General features: G+C 52.0%; 1 protein-coding gene and 2 long non-coding RNA genes across 11 annotated transcripts in view; 2 read left to right on the top strand and 1 right to left on the bottom strand.

Moving 5' to 3' along the window:
* The window catches only part of CDH23 (cadherin related 23), a 365,507-nt gene that overhangs the window by 196,337 nt on the left and 147,425 nt on the right, over positions 1 to 21,745 (bottom strand). The gene's annotated exons all lie outside the window — the stretch shown is intronic.
* LOC111095476 lies at positions 1,469 to 14,263 on the top strand. Of its 4 annotated transcripts, none has more exons than XR_005357935.1 (6): positions 1,471 to 1,969; positions 2,075 to 2,223; positions 2,548 to 5,006; positions 5,276 to 5,504; positions 11,924 to 12,044; positions 13,776 to 14,263. It is a non-coding gene; the product is annotated as an uncharacterized LOC111095476 (long non-coding RNA). The 4 variants fall into 4 exon arrangements; XR_005357934.1 differs by having other exon boundaries at positions 2,541 to 5,006; XR_005357936.1 differs by having other exon boundaries at positions 1,557 to 1,969; positions 2,541 to 2,644.
* On the top strand, positions 14,279 to 18,091 carry LOC119871468. Its single transcript, XR_005357937.1, has 4 exons — positions 14,279 to 14,444; positions 14,748 to 14,933; positions 15,931 to 17,557; positions 17,889 to 18,091. It is a non-coding gene; the product is annotated as an uncharacterized LOC119871468 (long non-coding RNA).

The following is a 21,745-nucleotide window of genomic DNA, read 5'->3' as shown; positions in this document are numbered from 1 at the left end:
GGTAGCGACAAAAGGTGCAGTGACAAGGACCATCTACTGCAGGCCCGTCGTGTGTCAGGCCAGGTTCTAAGCACTTTGCACGAATCTATCCATTATGCTTCATGGCAACTCCACGGACAGGGCGTCATCATCTTCATCATTCCCATTATTAATGTCATTCCCATTTCCCAGGTGAGAAAACCAAGGCGCAGAGAGAGAGAGAGGGAGACTAAGCGATTTGCTTGAGGTCACATCACTGGTAAGTGGTGGAGGCAGGGCTCAAGGCCAGGCTGGCTGACTCCAGAGCCTGTGAGGCTTAGTGCGCATGCCAGGCAGCCCCCAAGAGATGTGTGTGAGCTCACTGGACTCTCAGAATGCCCTGGGAGGCCAGCACTCTCAGAATACCCCAATGATCAGATTAGGAAGCTGAGGCTCAGTCAGGGAGATGCCACCTTCAAAGATACATGGCAACCTCATGACTATACTGGGATTAGAACCTTGGTCATTCGGGTCTCAAATGTCCCTCACAGCTGCTGTGGTCTCTCCTGTGTGGGTCTGGAGACTGGTCGGCGGCGGCGAGCAAGGTGAGGAGAGGGAGAGCAGGTGCGGCGATCCCCCAGGAACCCACCTGCTCGCTTGCCCTGAGCCTGGCTGCCTCTGGGGCCTGCGGCAGATGGGCCCAGAACACCCATTCTGCAACTGAGGCCCCTCCTCTGGCCCAGGTTGGGTGCCAAGGTGTGCCGGGTCGCTCGGCTGTGTTCCCCAGAGGGCCTCCCGTTTTGCCCGCTGCTGGGCCCGGCCCACATAACTCACCCGAGGCTTGGCACTCAAGAGGGCGTCAGGGCTCTGGGAGATTTACGGGCTCCGATAAAGCCATCTCAGTCCTCGCATAAGGAGCCTGTGATATTTGATGATCTGAAAGGCCTTGTCCCGGAGCGGGAGTGCGAGGGGGAAGGAGGAGGGGAGACACTTAAGAAAACAAAGAGGACAAGTGATCAGATGCCCAAGGAGATGGAAGTGGGAGGGGGGGGTGTGTGCACTGTCTGTCATCCTGTGGGCCCTCACCCCCTCGTCTGGCATCTCTGCTGACCCAGCAGGGCGACGTGGCAAAGACAGGTGCAGGGAAGGGGCTGCCAGGGAGTGGGGGCCCCAGAGACCACCCACCACGCTACTGAGCCTCTAGGTGCCAAGCATAGGTCGGAGACATGGGGAGTGCCCGCAGGTGCTCCCCATCCAATGGCAAAGACTGGTCGCCTGGAGGACAAAGCCTATGTGAAAGAGCTGGCTGGGGACTCGACATGAAGTCAGGAGATTGGATTCATGTTTGTGGGCCTCTCTGAGCCTCAGTTTCCTTATTGTGGTTGAGAATACCTGTCCATGTCAGATAGGAGTCAAGGCTGATGATCCAAGTGTCCAGGGGCAGGTGGAACTAAGCAGTGCCTGGAGTTGGCTGACGTTAGGCAGAGAGGACTGTGGGAAGGGGGCAGGGTGGGGTGCCAGGTCAGCTGCAGGAGCACACCCAAGTTTGCAGAATGAGGCGGCCTGGCGTCCCTGGACCTTCCCTTCCAACCCTGTTTCCCAGGGTCAAACCTTGTTCTCTAAGTGTCCCTTGTTCCATTCCCCCATCGCCATGACCACGTGGGAGGAACTCTGGCGTCAGAGAACCCGGAGCTAGAATCCCAGCTCCGCTATTTCCAGCTGCGTGACTTTGGGCAAATGACTTCGCCCCTCTGAGCCTCAACTTCCTCACCTGCCAGGCAGCGACGGTACTAGAATTTGCCTCCTGGGGTTGCTGGGAGGATTTACAGAGCCCACAAGCAGTGCTCCCGCAGCCACCGAGTCCTCCCATCTCCCCTGCCACTTCCCCTCCGTGGCCGCTGATCCCGACAGTCCCACAGCTGCCCCTCCTCCGGCCCCAAGTACTGCAAGTTCTGGAGTAGATGACTTTCAAATCTGGGAAGGAGAGCCCATCACACACACCTTGAGCTGGGTAATTTATGAATCAAATTGTGCTCCGTCAGGGCTCCGCGGCCCAGAAATAGATGTGGTCGGACGAGGTTCAGGGAGCCAGCCTCAGACACAGTTATCTTCATAGAAACTGGCCACCAGCGGGCAGAACCGGCCTGGACGACTGACCTTGAGGGGCTCCCTGGGGAGGGGGCTGCGAAGCCCTCCTCGGCCTGACCCCTGCCCCGAGTCCCGAAGAGAGGACGGCGATCTGCATGCCACTCAGGAGGAGAGCTGGTGACCAAGTTACTTAACCAAGTTACTTAACCTCACTGGGCCTCAGGGTCCTCCCTTGTTTCAAAACGCCTGGCTTTCCTTTGGCAGGGGTTTCTCACATGTCTTTGTTTTGGTAGAAAATCCTTTCATCAGGGAAAATCTTGCACAGATCCCCAGTATATAAAACAGTCCAGAACAGAGCTAGCTGTCCTGGCTGAGGTCGGTGATGGGAGGAGGGGACAGCGTCCAGCACATTCTGCACCCACAGAGGGGCCCCAGGGGACGGGCTGGGGGCTTGAAGCCTCAGGGAACTTAGAAGTCCCCATTGACTCTTTCAGTTTTAAGATTCTAGGACTGTCTACGAGCGCACATCCAAGGATGTACGAGGCCTGACGTTATGCCATCCAGGTCATCCTCGGACCAGGAAACGCTGACCAGACAGGTGAAGTTCTTGAGATTCAGAGGATTAACGTCTTCATCCGGATCTGATCTTTTTGAAAGGGGTAGAGGTTGGAGTGCCTAAGACCACGCCTCTCCAGCTGTGCGACTATGGGCAAGTTAACTACCCTCTCTGGGGTTTCCTGGGCTGTAAAAGGGGGAAGGATAATACTTATCTCATAGGGCTGATGTGAATGCAAAAGCTGGCAATGCATCTCTTCAGTTCAGCACAGTGTCCAGCACATAGTAAGTGCTTAATAAATATTAGCTGTTGCTATAGATTCTTTTGGAGAAGGAAGGACACTTGGCACTCGGGACATTTATGCTGCTTAATCCTCATAGGAGCCCCACTGATGAGTAAACTGATGTGAGAGGCTAATTTGTCCCGAGTCATGCGGCTGGTAAGTGGTTGAACTAAAATCTAAACCCGCAGCTTTTAATGCCAAGGCCTGTGTTCTTTTTTCCTGCTCCTCCCTACAAACACTGCTTCTAGAAGGCCCCACCAGGAAAGCCCCAGTCTGTGCCAGGCATAGTTTCCCAATGTCGGAGGGTTTTCCGGCATCTGGTCAGTGACTCAGAGTGTAACATCAAAGCAGATACTTCTGGTCAGGGCAAGACTGGAGTTACCAACTACCAATTTAGTTAAGTACAAAACCCACCCGACAATGTGGAAAGCATAAAAAAAATTATCTTGTGTTCTACTGAAAATGGGTCAGAAATCAGAAATCATGTTCACAAGAAAAGATGGCAAATTTGTCCTATGGGGGTAGGAGCCCCCTAATCCGAAAACAAGAGGGTCAGGTTTTCCCAAAGATTAGCTTTGGGAACTCCTGCATGGGATAGAGAAGAAGCTAACTTTTAAAAAGTTCTGTGGTCCAGATAATTCTGGAAACACTGAGAAGGTATCTATCTTCACCACGAGACTTGTCAGAGCCTTTAATGTGCTAATGTGCATTGCGACCCACCAGGATGACCACCCTGTGAATACAGTGTCTCTCCAACTTATTTGGCCACAGAACCCTTTCGCCCAGAGCTCTTGAGAGGGGGTGTGGGGAACCCACCGAAAAAAGTGATGGCGAAAAACCAGCTGCTCCCACAGTTACCCTCCAGTGGGGTCTCTGAGCACACAAGTTAGATGTGTCCAGAGTCAGAGATGGAAAATGGAAGAGTGCTGAAAATCCCATCAGGCTTGAACTTCATCTCCCCTGGGGATCGGAGGGTTGAGGATGGAGAGGAACGTGGCCAGCATCACATGCAGGTTAGAGGCAGAGCTGGGTCTACTGGGTCATCCTCAAGCTGGTTCAACTCTGGGTGCCCGACTGGATCATAATCAGATGTGGGTTCTGGGCCAGCGGTGGCTCCCCTGGCAGCTTTGGGGACCATGTTTTATAAAAAAGAAACGTTTCTCACTGTGGACAATTTCAAACATAAGTAAACGTAGAGACAGGAGCACAGTGAAGCCCTATATACCCATCACCTCGAGTCAACCATCATCGACATTTTGTCGATCATTTTAAAAACTGTCCTCCCCCCTGCAGCATCTTCCAGAGTCATTACAGCAAATCTCAGTTCATCCTTAAATGCTGTATACATCTCTGAAAAGGACTTGGAAGTGCACTGAGCCTGCCTTTGTCGCACTAAGCAAAATAAATGATTCCTGATGTCACTTGAGACGTAGCCCCTCTTCCAGCAGGGACCCTGCTTTTGAAGCCACATTAAGATTAGAGGCTTTAACTCTTTCTACTCAGTCGTCAGGGAGCAAGCCTCTGAGATCATCGAAAATGAAAGAAAAGGTGCTGCCCACATGGTAAAGTTTCATTTCCCAACCAAGAACAAGAAGAAGAGCAAAAAAAGATCAGAAGCAAACAGGGCAAGACGACAACCAGCGTCGCCTGGGTGGTGAACCCATGGGGGTGTGTTGTATCAGGTTCTGTGCTTCTCTAAATATGTGCTATTGCACATTTGCCAGTGAGCCTGGCCCTGCTGCCCTGACGAAGACTGGGGTCCTGGATAGGGTTTGGGTGGGGGAGAGGCAAGGGGTGGCCATTTCATCCTGGCAGCCCGGCCTCCAGAAAGCCCTCATCCTCCCAGCTCAAATGTCAGTCCTAGATGTCACATTGTGTCCCCAGGTCCTGGCCCAGCGCCCCACACTGAGAGTGGGTGTTCAGAATGCTTGATGAGTGAGCCCGGCCAGACAGGGAGGGGTGTCCCGAGATGTTCCTTGGCTCACACAGGCAGGAACTTCTGCTGAGCAAGCGGGAAGTGGGAGAAAGAAAGACGTCCTTGCCTTTTTGGCCAAGGAGGAGGGTCAGCAACCAAAGTCTCCGGAAAGACTCTGACCACACTTCTGAAAAGGAGAGCCACAGGTCAGAGTTCAGGGTCCTTCTCACAGGGCCAGCCTTGGGATATGCGGCCAGGGTCCTCTCAATTACAAGGCCTGATCTGGGCTACAGACCCCCCCTCCCTACTCTCTTGGCAGGAGGGCAGTTTCTCCAGGAAGCTCCCCAGCACTGCTGAGGGGATGGGCACCCCCTGGCACCCCCCCTCCAAGCTCTGTGGAGAGACACTTCTGAAGGGGTGGGAGGAGCACAGAATCTTGCTGGAGACAGATGATATCTTCTGGGGATGTTTGCAGGCCTGAGACTCAGCGCCCCTGGAAAAGAGGAAGTTCTTTGTCTGTGGGGGAGGCTCCTGGCACTGCCCCGACACCAAACGGAGCCTCAGAGCCCGAACGCCACCTCCGTCAAAGCCAGAAAGGACGGCAGTCTTTGCTCTTCAGCCCCCCAACCTCTGCCCAGATGTCCAGCCCAGCCTGCAGCTCCCCCCATGGAAGATGACGTGCGGCTTTAATTATCAAGTGCCCGGTACGAGCCTCAGGAAGGAGCCAGCCCCACCAGGCCCGGCTCCTGTTGACAAGGGGCTGCCAAGTTGGCGAGTACCGTCCTGCGGGCTGCCACACTGTCCCCCACTCTCTGGGCGGTGACCAGGCTCTCCCTTCACTTCTGGGGTGCCCGCAGTCTGGCCCCCCCGCTCTCGAGGGCAGGGTGGGGTGAAACAGGAGTGCGGATGAGGCAGCGTGTGCAGAAGGACCAGCTCTGAGCCTGGCCCAGGAGAGAGCTCTGTCGAGTCATGGGAGAGACGCAGAGGGATGAGCTGGGGCAGGAGAGAGCAGGCCGGGCCAGTGCAGGGCTCTGAACAACGAGTGAGTTCTCTGAAGGACAGGGGTGGCTGCCATGGAGGCTGGGGGTGGTTCGAAGAGTTGTGGGTGGCTGGACCGACAAGGGACGGAGTCCAGGATGGTTGGCACGAGTGCTCCAGATTCTCTCTCACCTGGTCACCTCCGCGGCCTTCCAGCAGGCTCCTTGCTTCTCCTCTTGCTCCCTCTCCAGCCCAAGCTCCACCTTTCTCTGATCTTGTCAAGGCCTGACCAAGGCCTTTAAGCTCAAGTTACTCCATTGCAATGTTTCCCCAGTGCACATGGCATAAGGTCCCGACGCCTCATCCTGGTCTGCAAGACCCTAAGTGCTCCATCCCACTCCAGCTTCTCTGAGTTTCCTGTAGCCAGCCACTCCTCTATTCCCCACCTGCCCTACCCTCATCCAACCTCTCTTTCTGGGTTCTTGTTTCTTAGACACCCCCAGCTCATTCTTGCCTCAGGGCCTTTGCATATGCTGTGTCTCCTGCCTGGAACTTTTTTCCCCATAGCTCTGCATGGCCACCACCTCCACAGTCGCTCAGGCCTCTCTCAAATGTCACCATACCCAGGAGGCCTTTCCCAACCACCCAGCCAAGTCGCCCCCAGCTCAGTCACTCTCCCGTCCGCCTCCAATCCACCAGTGTTTTATTTTCTCCCAAGTACCTGTCAACTCTTTAAAATTATCTCATGCATTCATCTGTCAGTTTACTTTCTATTTCCCTCACTAAACTGTAAGTTCCATGAGGTCAACAGCTTTATCTGTCTCGTTCATGGTTATATCCCCAGACGCTGGCACAGGAGAGGTACCTGATAAATATTTATAAGTAATCCACTTAGCTCAACCTCTGTGTTATAAAAAGGGACAAGCTCCCCAAACTGCTCAGCGAACTAGAGGCAGAGCCAACAGACCAGAAGCCACTACCACGACCTCCAGGACCACGTCCCCCTTCCTCGCCCTCTCTTCCTCTCTTTGAGGGGTGGGTGAGCTGTCAAGCCCGGCTCCCTCCCCAACATAAAAGCCCTCTCAGGAAGCAGGCTCCAAGGAGTCCCATGGGGGGCTCTCCCCTGAGCCTCCACCGGTGATGGACTCTGCATCCTGTACCCGAGGCAGCTTCCAGGCAGAGCAGGGGAGTGGTAACCGCGGGGGAGAGCTGGTGCCGAGCAGCTGAAGGAGCTGGCCTGGGAAACAGGCCCCTTCCCTCACTGCTCTGGGCCTCGCTTTTCCCATCTGCGACTTGGAAAGGTTGCACGGGACGCTACCTGGGTCCCTGTGGCCTGTGGCTGGTGAGCCCCACGCAACTGCGCCCCCAGTGTTGGGAGTAAAATGCCGATGGGCAAGGGGACAGGAGGCGGGAGAGCTGTGCCTGCTGCTCCCCTCCCTGCCTGACCCCAGAACCATCTCGGGTTCTCAGGCTGGGTTATCAATCTCCCTGCGCCTGGAGAAGTCCCTGAAATGAAATTCCTATTGGCGTAGGGCCTGTGATATAACAAGTCACTTGCTTTGCTTGGGAAATGAAAGATGGTTAAGGCAGAGTTCCTGGGACAGAGGCGATCTCCATAAATCTGCCAGAGCGTTCCGGGGATTACTTTGTGGGATTAATTATCTGTCCTTCAAACAAAGACCTGACCTCAGCGGCCTGAATGTCCCCAGCCTTGCAGGGGAGGGAGCACCGGGTGGCCCGGAGGCGGGCCCAGGTCGGGCGGCACATGCGGGCACTGTTAAGGCACCAGGTCGGCACTTCACTGGTCCTGTAAGACCCTACACAGCTCCCTCGGGCCCAGCACATCCAGTCGGCCTCACTTCCAGCACCTTTTGCAGTGTGGCCCTTCTGGGCCTCTCTGATAACCAGGCCTCCCGGGACGACCCTACCTACTCGTGCTTCTATTGCCCAGACTTGGGGCAGAGGCTTCTGGTGTGGATGAAAAAGTTATGCGGGCAGCGGACAGGATAAAAACTGGAGCGGGAGCCAGTTCAGTATCAACCGCTTCACCAGCCATTTGACTTTGAGTTTCTTGAACTCTCTGAGTCTCAGTTTACTCACCTGTGAAAAGGGAACAGTGTGGGTAGGGTCTGTACATGATGGCGTTGTCATGTGGACAAGCATGTGGACTTCGGACTCACGTAGACCTGCCACTTCTTGACTTGGATGGCCCTACGTGTTACATAAACCTGCCTTTCTTTTTGTTTCTTTTTCTTTTCTTTTCTTTTCTTTTCTTTTCTTTCTTTTCTTCTTTCTTCCTTTCTTCTTCTTAAAGATTATTTATTTGACAGAGAGAGAGTGAGCACATAAGCAGGGAGAGAGGGGCAGAGGGAGAGAGAGAAGCAGGCTCCCTGTTGAGCAGGGAGCCTGTTGTGGGGCTCTAGCCCAGGACACTGAGATCATGACTGAGCTGAGGGCAGATGCTTAATTGACTGAGCCACCCAGGAGGCACCCCATGTTACATAACCTTTCTGATCCTGTTTTCTCATCTGTGAAATGGGGACAGCAGTAGTGCTTTTTGCAAGCTGAAGATGCAGCCTCTGTAGAGGGTCCTGCATGACATCTTTGTGGGTGGGTGGGGGACTCCACTGGTACCTTAATTACAGCTACAGGACAAGAAGCTTCCCATTTTCCACTGTCACTCTAGGCCAGTCCCTTCTCCCTGCTGAACTCACATTGCGTATAAATCTTCCACTGTCCCTGAGTGGAGCCAAGCAGAAGGCACGATTCTTGGAGCCAGGAAAACTCAGTGCTAATCACAGGAGGGCTGGCCAGAGCTGCTCCAAGTCAGCCAAGCCCCAATTAGCTGTTCTGAGTCACAAGGGCCACAGAGGAAAGGCGGCTGGTATGGTATTTGGTTCCCTGGAGAAACAGGAAGGGGAGTAAATTTCACAGTAGAAACGTGGGTGTTAGATGGTCCCCTCTGAGCAGAGGTGGCTGGGGAGTGATGCAGATCCTGGACATGGGATGAGGTCCTGGATATGGGATGTGGGTGGCTTGGTGCCAAACGCGACCTAGGCAAACTCGGGCAGGCCACCCTGGGTGAGCCTCCGTGTTCTCAGAGGTGAAGCGGAAAGGCCATTCCTCCCTTGCCGTGTCATCCTGAGGACGCACAACTTACGTGGAGGCCCCTGGCAGCTGGCCCACGTGAGGCCCTCAGGAAAACAGGGCTTCTTTCTGGGTTCTCAGGGCAACGTGGTTGGGGCCCAAGCAGGCCTCAGCTTCAGTGGCTCACAACCAGGGCGCCTGATGGATGTGTGTGCATTCCAGGGGATTCCATGATGGAGAGGGAGAGAATGAGGCAAAGAAGGCAGAGCCTCGTTAAACACCTCTGGGCTAGGGTGGTCCTAGCCCAGAGGTGACAGGTCAGAGAGAACATGGAAGCTGGGCTGGTCAGACAGCAGGAGCATCTAATGAGAAATGGAATGGAGCTGACCACCCTGCTTCCATCAACCAGACCATGCAAGCTGGGGAGTCAGGGAGGCTTCTGGAGGCTGTGAGTGGGAAGGTAAGGCTTAAAGAAGGGAAGGACATAGACAGATGGATAATGGAGTGACGGGCAGACTTTGTAGGTAGATAGGCTGCTGCAGGCTCCTCTCCGCTCATCTTTTTCTGTTTGTTAAAGGTTTTATCTTTGTTTTTTGAGAGAGAGGGGAGAGGTGGGGGAGGGGCAGAGGGAGAGCAAGAATCTCAAACAGGCTCCACGCCCAGCACGGAGCCCAACATGGGGATCAATCTCACAACTCTTACATCATGACCCGAGCTAAAGTCAAGAGTCAGGCGCTTAGTTGACTGAGCCACCCAGGTGCCACTCCTCTCCACTCTTCTGGACTGTCCTTTATTCGAGAACATACAGTTGGAAGCAGTCACTTCCCCTAAATGAGGTCAATGAACTTGGGAATAATAGTAATTTACTGAGCATTTACTATATGCCAGGTATTGAGCTAAGCACTGCCCCCTCTGAAGCAGGTGTTTTAACCTCAATTTACAGAAGTGATTCGCAGCGGTCCCACAGGCTGTTGCACTCGGGGCCAGGATTTGACCTCAGACCAATCTGATCTGCTACCTTAGCACACTAATGCCAGAGACATTTCTCAGGGAGCATCTAGGCGGTCATTTTATCCTGTGGGTGGCCATCCCATCACTCCAAGTTGGGTCAAGGTAGGGACAGCGTCCGTACCTCCACACTCTGGAGGATGGCTAGCAGCTAGGGTGGGTGCTCTGAATTCTGCAGAAGCAGGATGAGAAAGAAATAGCAGGACACACAGTAGGTTGGGACTGAGATAAAAGGGTGGAGCCAGACCCAACATCCCTCTGAATCCCTCCTAGCTTTCTCAACGTCAGACGTGATCTCCAGAATTGGAGACCAAAGTGCCTCAGTCCAACCCCGGCTCCGACACCGACAAGCTGAGTGCCCTTGGGCTAGTTCCTCAACCTCCCTGAGCTCTGTTTCCTCATCTATGTTGTAGGGACAATGACAGCACCTTCTTCCCTGGGGTGCTGCCGTGAAGACAAGTGAGCCAACACGCGTAAGCTGCTTAAAGCAGGGCATGTGGCGATGACCCAATAAATGCTAATAAATGTCACCACTGTTGCGTTTTCCTCTTAAGCCCTCATTTGGTCATCTCCTTCTCCCAAAGAAGTGCCAATTCCAGCATTTTGCTGAAGTTGCCAATATGCACAGGCACGTAGTATCGTTAAATATCTACTGTTGCTATTGGCTTGTTTTACTGACATACATGGTATCATGCTATTCCTTTCTGTTCTTTCACCACTTAAAACTAGGCTTTCAAGATTTATCTCTTTTGCTTTCTGTACATTTATTAAGTTGAATCATACGAAACTGCTGACATCCCACCATTTCTGACCTACAAGAACAGTGACTTCACGTGATTTAACCTCCGAGTTTGTGGCTTCTAACTGATATAGAGTATTCTCCAGTGTAGGGGCTGGCAAACCTTTTCTGGAAAAGGCCATAGTAAATATTTTAGACCTTGCAGGTCAAGAGGCAAAATTGAGGACATTGTGTTGGTACCTATTTAATGAGAGAAAATAAATTTCCACAAAATTTTTGAGGAAATCCAAAACAATAACACATTTTTTTTTTTTTTTGGTAATATCGGTCTCCTACTAAGAAGAATGGAACTTTGGGGGGAGGAGATAATATTTCACTTAAGTGCAGTTCAAAGGTAGGATTTACTACCATCAAACCACCTGCAAAATGACTCTTTTGAATCTGTTCTCAGGTCTGAGATCACACAAAAGCAGGCAGCGGGGGAAGCTGGCCCATGTGCCCATATGGGGGATGTGTGTGACCAGGTTGGTCACGGTAGTTGCCACTTGCATTGCCCTGGTCTGTGCTCAGCTTCAGCACCTTGACCCTGCGTTCCCCTCGTTGGCAGGCTTTCCCATCCTGGTGAATACACTTTGCCTATTTTTCCATTGAATTTTCCAACTTTTCCCGAATGATTTGCAGGGATTCCTTGTGCAGTCTATATAGTCCCTTGTTGATTTTAATTGTTGCAGAAATCTTCACCCCACATGTCATCTGTTGTTAGCTTTGTCCATATGTTCTGACTGAATTGGAAATCTTTTGATGTAGATCCATCTTTCACTGCCAGCATGTGCTCTTTGGGTGCTAAGTCCTTTCCAAGCACAAGGTCATGAAGATATACCCCCACATTTCCTTTTATGAGCTTTGTATTTTACTGTTCACGTTGACATCTTTAATCCATCTGAAGTCTACCTTGGCATACAGTATATGGTGGAGAACTTGCTTTATTTTTCTCTACAGAGTGAGCTAGTTTTCCCAACACCAGCTACTAAACAAGTCATCTCTTCCCCACTGATTTGTGGCACCACCTTTATCATATATCAAGTTCCCATGTTTATATGTGGGTCTAGTCCTAAGAGCTGCATTCTGTCCCATTGGCCTATCTGTCTGTCATTTAAAGCGTACTAGAGGGATTAGGGCCCACCCACTCATAGCCCTGTTGTCCTCTTCTGCGCTGGCTGTCTTGGGTGACACCAACCCGGGCTGCCAGCTCCCTACGGCTTGTGGATACTGCTTGTGATGATGAGCTGGCCAATCTGACCCCCCCTCTAGGAACTCTGGAATTAGAAAACTAGAATATGAAGATGGTTGACAGCTGAGACAGAAGCTAGAAGGACAATCCAGGGGCAGCCGTGATGGAGAGGGGGCAGTATGGCCGTCACGGATGAACCAGGTGAGATCACGAGGGGGTCAGTGTGGTAGAGAGAGATGAGTGGGGCAAAAGACCAGAGTGGGGCAAAGATGCTGTGGTAGGCTGAATAATGGCCCTCAAAGACAGCCAGCTCCTGATCCTTGAAACCTCTGAATGTTACTTTACATGGTGTACATGATTCAGTGAAGCATCATGGGAGGGGCAGATTATCCTCTGGGCTCTACATGTCACCACAGGGGTCCTTGAAGAGGGAGGCAGAGGGAGATTAGACTGCAGGAAAGGAGAAGGCAACATGGCCAGGGGGAAAGAGGTTGGGTGGTGCATCCACGTGCCGATGAAGGAACACTGACGGCCACCAGCAGCTGGAGGCGGCAAGAAATGGATCCTCCCTGGGCTCCCCAGAAGGAACCAGTCCTGCTGACGCTTTGATTTTAGCCCCATAAGATTGATTTTAGACTTCTGGCCTCCAGAGCCATTAGAGAATAAATTTCTGTTGCTATAAGCCACAGTTTTGTAGTGGTTTGTTACCACAGCCATGGGACACCGTAAGAAAGATCATGCTTAAGCTTGCTGTTCCAGTTCCTCCTTCCAGAAGGCCCTACTCTCAGGATGGCTGCTCTGGGTTCCCACAGGAACCAGCTTCCTAAGTGCTCTCAGATTCTTGGAACCACAGATGCCCCAAAAGGAACACTCCACACTCCTTCACTTGACCCTTAAGACCCTTCAAATCATCTTTCCTCTTCTGCAGCCCAGCTGGTCCGTCTGTTGCCTTGTAGGCACTTCATGAATAGTCCTCTCCCTCTAAGCCGTGGCTCCAGTCAGCTCCTCCTGCCCAGGATGCCCTCCTTCCCATTTCCCCCACCCACCCTCCCATCCCAGTGCTAGTGCCCCCCCATTTCCAAGGTGGCTTCCTTACGTGGTCCTATCCAACAGAGCGCTGGTATGTCCTGACTTCTTGCCTGGTGCCAGGTGGTGTTCTGAGCACTTTGCGTGCTATCAGTGGGATTCTCTGAGCCTCCACTGTCCCGTCCCTTCAATTCGATAGCTGAGGAAAGGGCCAGTTCAGGTCTACTGCCCATGAGGACCCCTTATTTTCAGCCATTTGGATGCTCCCCTCCCAATTATTGCCCTATCTGCATGTAACTTGTATTATTGTTTACTATTTTCTTTAATCGGGCTAAATTTTTTCATCAACAACTCATTCTAAAAGAATCCACTTAAGAGCTTCACAAATGGAGAACCAGTTCACTGGCCATAAATAGAGATTGTAAAATGGATAAAATGAGCCTATGTGGTTAGATTTTTAGCCACAACAGCTTGCCATCTGATGGCTCCAGCCAGCTCTCTTCTTCTTAAATGGGAAGATAAGCCAAAGGCGAACGAGGTGTTAAAGGTGTGAGCACCCAATTGGACTTTCTCCTGGACAGAAATGACAGAAATAGAAATTCTGAGCAAGGACTGAGAAGGGAATAACCGTTTCACTGTGTGCTTCGATGTGATTTCACGCCCCACCCGCGTGCCACTTAAAATCATCTCTCTGGGAATCGGCATGTGGTTGAAGCTGTTGCCCTCACCCCAGCCCTAGCCCCCCAGCACTCTCTACCTCCTCTGATCTGCGTGAGGACTTTCTGGCAGCACTTGCTGCTCAATGAGTGCCATGTGGATGGATAAGCAGCTATTCATATGCTTCCCTCCCCACAAGTCCTCAAGCTTCTCAGTGGAATGGTTTCCCATTTCCACTTTCCATTCTAGAGCCTGTCTCCCCAAGATCACCAGGTAGGGAGGCTGGATGAAGACCTTGCTAAGCATCTGCTGAGTCATGAACAGGCAACTCTTCTGTCCCTTTGGACCTCTAGAGAACCAACTGCACCCCAGGACCTCAAGCCCTCACTTGCAAAATGCTCCCTTAAGTCTCAACTTAATTGCTCTCTTGGATACCAAAGACTCCCACCATCATTATGAAGAAAAATCGGTCATTGGCTCCTTTAAAATAACCCTTGCTACACCAGCTGCTGCTGTGAAGTGCCCTTCAGCCTCTGCTAGCACTGATTCAAAAGCACCTCACTGATGTGGTCCTTCAGGGTGGGGGTCCTCCTGCACCGGCAGCTGAGGCGGGTGGTGGGGGCAGTGGGCTGGAAAGCCTGATTCCACCTCACTTCCCCCCATAAGAGCAATGCCTTCTGGGGGGCTGGGATGGAACACCGCGCGGCAGAAGGAGATTGTGGGAACAATAAATTCATTCTCTGCCAGAATGTTTGTTCACTTCAATCAATGTCTGAAAGTATCTGCTCTGAAATCTCTGTTTCCAGGATATTGGTCAAATATTTGAATGGGGCAGCTAGTTAATTGACTCAGACAGAGCACTTGACAGAGAGGCAGAGGGAGAGGCTGCGGGGCACCGCTACACAGCTGAGCCCAGAGGTAGGCCTGGCGGTTCCCGAACCTTGGCAGTCACAACAGGTGCTCGGGACAGGGCAGGGGACGGTGGGGCCAGGGGTCCTGCAGAAGTGTGGGTTCTGGAGCCAGCCTGCTCTTCCACCCACTGGCCATATGGCCTTGGGCAACCGGGCCTTAGTGTCCTCCTCTATAAAAAGGGATGACAATAATAGTACCCATCTCATGGGGTTATTATTGGCAGGAATAAAAGGGTTGATGCAGGTCAAGCATCTGGATGGGCTATTTGCAAAATGCTGGCCACTATGATTGATTGTGATTGCTCCTTAGTCTGGCATTCGGAGGTCTCCAGGGGGAGTCCCATGCTGCAAGAGGGTGTTCGGGCTGGAAAGGAAGTTCCAGAAATTGTGTGCTCACAGTCTGCCCTGGCTGGTGACACTTCCCTTCCTTATGGTCTCCAAATCATCCCAAGAGCACTGCCTTCTCAGAGAACACACCTTTTTCTGACCTCTTGAGGTATATGTTCTATATGCTATGCTTCAAGCTTTCCTGATGAAGTACTTGTGCAGTTGGGTTTTCCCTGGGGCCTATATGGACATGTCTAGTGAACTCATGGGTGGGCTTGCAGGGGTTGACATTCTCACTAAAAGAAAGGTCCCTTCTCCTCCCCCCTCACCTTTTCTTTTTTTAAGATTTTATTTATTTATTTATTCATGAGAGACCCACACAGAGAGAGGCAGAGACATAGGCAGAGGGAGAAGCAGGCTTCCGGGAGGGAGCCCAATGAGGGACTCAATCCCAGGACCCCAGGATCATGACCTGAGCCAAACACAGATGCTCAACCACTGAGCCACCCAGGCGCCCCTCCCTTTCTTGTTTTAAATTGCTTTAAACACAGATTGGGAGTAGGGAGGGTGGCATGGTGTCCCCATGGCCCTGTCTGGGCCCTATGGAGAGGGGGACTACAGGCCGGAACTGGAGAAGCTGCTTATATGGAGCGGGGCAGACAATGCACAGGGACTCAAGCAAGGGTGCCGAGGGGCCCAGGTTTCAAGCACAGCAGCAATAGTCGGGGAGAAGCAGTCCTGGTCTCTCCCCATGGTCCATTTTGGTTTTGGGATCATGGAACATCCAGGGGAAGCTGGGCCATTCCAGTGGCTATGGAAGGGTGCTGACAACAGGGGCCCAGGTGAGTTACCCACCTCCGGTGGCTTGGTGCAGGGGATGCCCACAAGAGGTCAGGGGCAGAAGACCAGGTCAGTCATATAGCACATGGAATCACCTGTCTCTCCGCACCACAGGGGCCCCTGCAACACCTGGGGGCTTTACAGAGAGCTGAAGTGTTAGGTTTTGCAGGCAGGGAAGATGGGCACAAGCCAGTAACTTCAGTATTTTTAGAGATTCCATTCCCACCTACAGCTGAGCAACCCTAGTATCTTTTCTTGTGTGTGCTTGTCATCAACCAGAGGACAATTTTTTTTTTTTAAACTCTGTTAACATTCCCACTTCACAGATGCGGAGACTGAGGCACAAACAAGAGAAGTAACCTGCTCGGGGTCCCCTGACACTTGAGCCCCCTCCCTGGGGGGCCCTGCTCATAGCTGGTACACAGCGAACACCACCGAAGACACGGATGTGCTGGCAGGAATGCAGGGGCAGATGTCAACATTTTTGTTCCCTCGGGGGAGTCATGAATCAGAGCTGCGTGGGGGGTGGGAGATGCTGATGGGCTGAGCTCCTTGCAACTCCATCTGCTTACTTACCCGGTCTGCAGGGAGCCCCAGGGCGGCCCCCACCTGTGCCCCTACCCCACCCACTCCTCCTCCCTCTGCCTTGCGGAGCTGAGCCCGGAGAGCCGGGGAACTGCAGCGTGGGGTTGTTGGGTGACTTCAGGTTTAATATCTTTGTAACCATATTGCAAAAGGGCATGCCTAAGACGGCGCCTTTCGCTTAATCTTTCTCTTTTATTGCTTTTTCTCTTGTATGATTTAACCTTGCACCAGGTATCAAGCTAGATAAATAAAAACTTTTATTTCAGATTAGCCCCGGCTGGGGGCTGCCTTGAAAGCTGAGCAGTCATCCAGGGAGTCAGATGAAAAAGGGAGCTGGGAATCTGAGCTGCTTAGAGGGGCTCATCTCAGGTTCAAAGCCCCCAAAAGATATTTGAGACCTTTTCTGAGGGGAGGGGCAAAATCTCCTCCAGTGCCCACAGCCTGGGGGTGCTCAAGCCCGCACAGCAGCCCTCCGGACCCCCTCCCAGGTGGCCCCACCCCCACTGCCTCTTCTCACCCCGTATTTCCTCCCCAGTGCTCCCTCCCCAGCCACCGGACCCTGCTTTTGTAGACTCATTTCCCAGTGGATTGTGGGTTCCACAGGGGCAGTGACAGTGGCTTTCACTTCGCTGCGGGTCCCCAGGGTCCAGCATGGAGCCTGGCCCACAGTAGGCACACAGGCAATATTCAGGGTTAACTGAATGAATGATAGAATCCTGGGATTCCAGTCCACACCCAGACGAGCGGGTTGACACGAATCATTTCATTTCCCAGGCAGCATGGTAAAGGATGGCAGGAAGACTGTGAGCTTGGGAAGCAGGGAGATAGAGATTCGAATACTGTGTCCACCCCTTCTGTGCTGTGTGACCCTAAAAGCACGTTTCAGGAGATCCATGAGTTTGGTTTCCTTGTCTGTAAAATGGCTCTGGGCCGCCAGATCCCGGGCTTATGGCGAGGGTCAGAGACGGTGTCTAGCCAAGGCAAAGTCTCATGCTCAGTGACAGACACACAAGGTGTTGTTCATAGCAGCACGATTCGCGATAGCAGGGATCAGTGCACGCACTCATCAGCAGGAAAACAGATTGCCTGTGGCATTTTCACGTGACGGAGGACTATGCGGTAATAAAAAGGAACAAATGAGACCTACGCCCCCAAAATACGAATGAATCCCAGATATGTAATATCGGGCAAAGAAAACACAAGTCCCGGAGACGACGCATATAACATGATACTTTTTAAATAAGCTTCAAAGGCAACTAAACCCAAACAATATGTGATCCGTGTATATGTGACAAAGGATCACACAAGCACGGGAATGGAAAACAAACCCAAGATTCAAAGATGGGGAGGAATGCAGCCAGATGTGAGGTATGGAGGACAGTCTGGCTCTTGGGGTGGCTGCAGGGGTGGGGGGGTTCATGGGTGTCCACGATGTTATTAAAAATTAATAATGTAGCTAAAGAGGGCCAACATAGACAGATGTTGATCATGATCCAAGAATTATGTCTCTAAGAGTTCCGAGAGCCTGAGGTGTGCCAAGCGAATACAGAGAGAAAATGCAAAATAGATGGCAGCTAATTTCATAATCCTCTAAAGATCTCAAAGCCTTGGAAATCCAGTACAAAGAGGTCACCTGAGAGATGAGGAAAAAGTGGACAAGAGGCAAATTTGTTAAAAAGACAAATGCTTGTTGACACAGGGAAACTGGACAAGAACGTCCCTGCCAAACAACCTCCAGCCATGAACTAGAATAATCCGCAGCCCCATGAGCAACCTCCAGCCGTGACTGATGTACCAGACCCAGGTGCGCCCGAAGAGAAGTTTCCTGGGCTGAGTCTAGGTGCGGTCCCTGCCCAGCTAGGGAGGAGGACCCGACGGGTAGCAGAAGAGGTGCTAGTTGGGCCCTAGGGGGGTTGTTCGTGGGGCGGGGGGGGGGCTCCCACGGTACATGGGACACGTAGGAGGCTCTGCAGTATCCTGAGCAAGGGACAGGGACACGTGCCCCTGAAGAGGGTATGGGAAAGAGCGGAAGTGGGGAGGGAGGGTCTCAGACCGCAGAGAACTTGCTCAGAGGTCCACTGACGGATGTTCTCAGGGGAAGGACGCGAGGAGCACGGTTCTGCTGTTGGCCTGAAAGGCACAGAGGGCGTCCTTAAAGGAGGGAGGAGGAACAAGGGCTTCTCTGGTTTATCACAAAGGCCGGGCACTGGAGAGTGCTGGGAGCAGGAACAGGCTGGGAAGTCGCCCATCCCTGAAGAAGGAGGGAGAAAGATGGGGGGTGGAGGGGTGGAGGGAGGAAGTGCAGGCTTTCCTGAGGCTCACCAGGAGAAACGGAGCCTTGGTGGGAGAGATCAATGTCATTTAGGTATGGTGGGGGGAGAACTGTTAATAATATGCCAGTTTTTTAAAATACATATATGTATATATTAAATATTAAAAAAATATTTCCCCAGGGACACCTGGGTGGCTCAGCAGTTAAGCATCTGCCTTCAGCTCAGGGCGTGATCCTGGAGTCCTGGGATCGAGTCCTACATCGGGCTCCTTGTGGGGAGCCTGCTTCTCCCTCTGCCTGTGTCTCTGCCTCTCTCTCTCTGTGTCTCTCATGAATAAATAAATAAAATCTTTAAAACTAAATAAATATATATATTTTCCCAGTATATTTGTGGGGTTTTTTTGGATATTTTTTTATTGGGAGTTCGATTTGCCAACATATAGTATAACACCCAGTGCTCATCTCGTCAAGTGTGCCCGTCACCCAGTCACCCCAACCCCCACCCCCTCCCCTTCCACCACGCCTTGTTCATTTCCCAGAGTTAGGTGTCTCTTATGTTTTGTCACACTCCCTGATATTTTCCACTCATTTTCTCTCCTTTCCCCTTTATTCCCTTTCACTATTCTTTATATTCCCCAAATGAATGAGACCATATGTTTGTCCTTCTCCGATTGACTTACTTCACTCAGCATAATACCCTCCAGTTTCCCAGTATACTTGTATAATTATATAAAAACCCACCAGAGGCACTGTCCCTAGATATTTATGAATGAAGACAGTCATGGGCTACAAGTGGAATAAACCTTGGACACATTTGTTCCTGCTCTAGAGAGAATGCCTACTAATTTGCCAGTGGCTTCTGGAGGGCTGGGTAAGGCTTGGAGACCTGTCCGGAGACCGGGAAAGTGTGCGGGGATCAATTAGTGATGTCTGCCTTGGGATGGGATTGGTGAATCCGGGTATATGTGGTGATGCAGGTCTGGGGTAGCAATCACGGGTTTAAACAGATCAACTTTCCTTTTGAATATGCCCCTTTCTGCCCAGGCCACCACCAGGACCCCCAAAAACCTAGACTCAGAGGTTAGATGCTTCTTTGTCTCCTCCCTTTTTTTGTACTATTTCTTTTCAGTATGTCACCAGAGCCTGCTGCCTGCCTTCTTGTACATCTGCACAACGACCACCCCTCCCAGTTGGTGTGACAGCCTAGGAGCGGACCATCTTCGTCCCAGGGCTTCCTGTTCCAATCCATCTGGAACTCCCATGAGATGAAGCTTCTAATGACTCCCTGTTCACCCTCCTCAACCCCCCGCCTTACTCAAGAGCCTTCTTATTTTGCCTTCTATGGCCTCCACCAACTGGCCCCGCTGCCTGTCTCGGATCTGCCTTTCACTTCTCCCCGGCCACCTCTTGGCTCCAGCCAGGTGGGTCATTTTCCCCTGTGCCCAGCAGATGCTCCAAAGTTTCTGGCGCTTCCAGACACCTGCTGTGCACCCCCAAGCTGGGGGCTGTGGCGTGCGATTCAGAGATCTAAAGCAGGTCTGATATCCCTGAGTTTTCACTTCTCAGGGGTGGGGAAGAAAAATGCCAAGTGGTTTAATCACAAGGGCTTTGATGTATTTCAAACGATGGGCTCCTGTGATAGCTGCTTCCCACCAGGCCACGGCCAGGGGCCCGATTCAGTAACTGGCATACATGTCAGCTTGTGCAAGTCTGGCTGTATCTGATTATTCTCTCCTCACACACGCATTGCACACTCATGCACACACACACACACACACACACACACACACAGCCTTCACTCAAAGGGCTCAATGCATTTTCAAGAAACTGCCTCGCTCGTTAATATTACGGCAAAATCCAGTAAAGAGTGGCACGTGAGGGCTTTGTCTTTCACTAACACCCCTGGGCAGGTCCCCAGTGTGGCTGGTGGTGAGGCCACTGCCCTTCAAGCTGGGGTGAGGGGTTTTGACCCTGACACTGCTCACTGATTCTTCATTCCAGGCCAATGTTTCTCAACCTTCCTGTCATCGCCCCCACTACAAGCCACTTAAGACATGTTTTCTGAATTGCTCCCCCTTCCATGAAATTTTAATACTGCTGATATATCTGCATTTTATACCTACCTGTGCTTTATAAACACTTTTTGCCCCTCATAACAAATTTTTGCCTCCTTGAAGGTAGTATCACCCCAGTTGACCGCATAGGCTTTTCCTGATCAGTACTTTTCAAAGTGTGGTTCCCAGACCAGCAGTGTCAGCATCACCTGGGACCCACCCCCTGAGGTTCCAATCCAGTAGTTTAGGGTAGGACTCAAAATCTTTAATTTCTAATAATTCCTATTATTAGATATTGATGCTGATGCCACTGGTCTGGAAACCACACTTTGAGAACCACTATTGTTATGAAAAATGGGTGTATTCTGGAGCCCGAGAGACTTCGGTTCAAATCCCTGCTCTTCTACTTAGTAGCTGTGACCCTTGGCCAATCTATATGCTCATTAAGCCTCAATTTACTGTGTGCAGAATGGAGTAATAATATCTCCCTCAGAAATAGCTGTGGGAGATAAATGTGTCCAGCCAGTGCTCAGTGCACGACAGGTGCCCAATAAATGCTCTTCCCCTCCTCTCCCCCTGGGGGATGCTCTGGAGCTGCAGAAGGACAGGCAGGCAGGGCTGTGATGAGGAAAGGGATGTGGGCTGCAAGGCATGGTTGGTGGGAGAGATGGGGCCCCCACAGCCTGGAAGGTGGTGTCTGGGCTAAAAGAGAGGCTGTGGCACAGGGCGTGGTGGAAAGCGCTAGCGTGGGCTGTTGGCCACACCCTCACTCCCCAGCCCTTCTGGCACTGGAAAGGAGTCCCTGCAGCAGCAGTCGTGGGAAGGAGAGAGTCAATTGACAGAACTCATCAGTCTAACATGTGTGGAAACTGAAAATGCTTCCGGAAAAGTTCAGAGAGTGTCAGAACCACCTGGAGGGCTCCTTAAGACAGTTTTCTGGGCCCCCTTTCCCAGGCTTCTGAGTCAGTAATTCTGGGACAGGGCCTGAGAGTTTGCATGTCCAACAGGCATCCAGGTGCTGCTGCTGCTGGTCTAAGACCGTCATGCTGAGAATCGCTGCTTCACAGCCTCCTGTAGATGGGCTCCCGACTTCAGGGGACGGAGAAACAGTGAGAAGTCTGGGTGCTTGCAGGAAGGTGATGGCAGGATAGAACCCTCGGTGCCCTTTGGGACTGAATGATGGAAGCCTTCAGCCTGGGCTCCTGGCCACCAGGGGAACCCTGCTTGCTG

The sequence above is a fragment of the Canis lupus genome, chromosome 4, assembly GCF_011100685.1.
Source record: "Canis lupus familiaris isolate Mischka breed German Shepherd chromosome 4, alternate assembly UU_Cfam_GSD_1.0, whole genome shotgun sequence".
Taxonomy (NCBI): domain Eukaryota; kingdom Metazoa; phylum Chordata; class Mammalia; order Carnivora; family Canidae; genus Canis; species Canis lupus.
The sequence above is the reverse complement of the archived record's forward strand: the minus strand, read 5'-3'. Positions and strand labels throughout refer to the sequence as shown.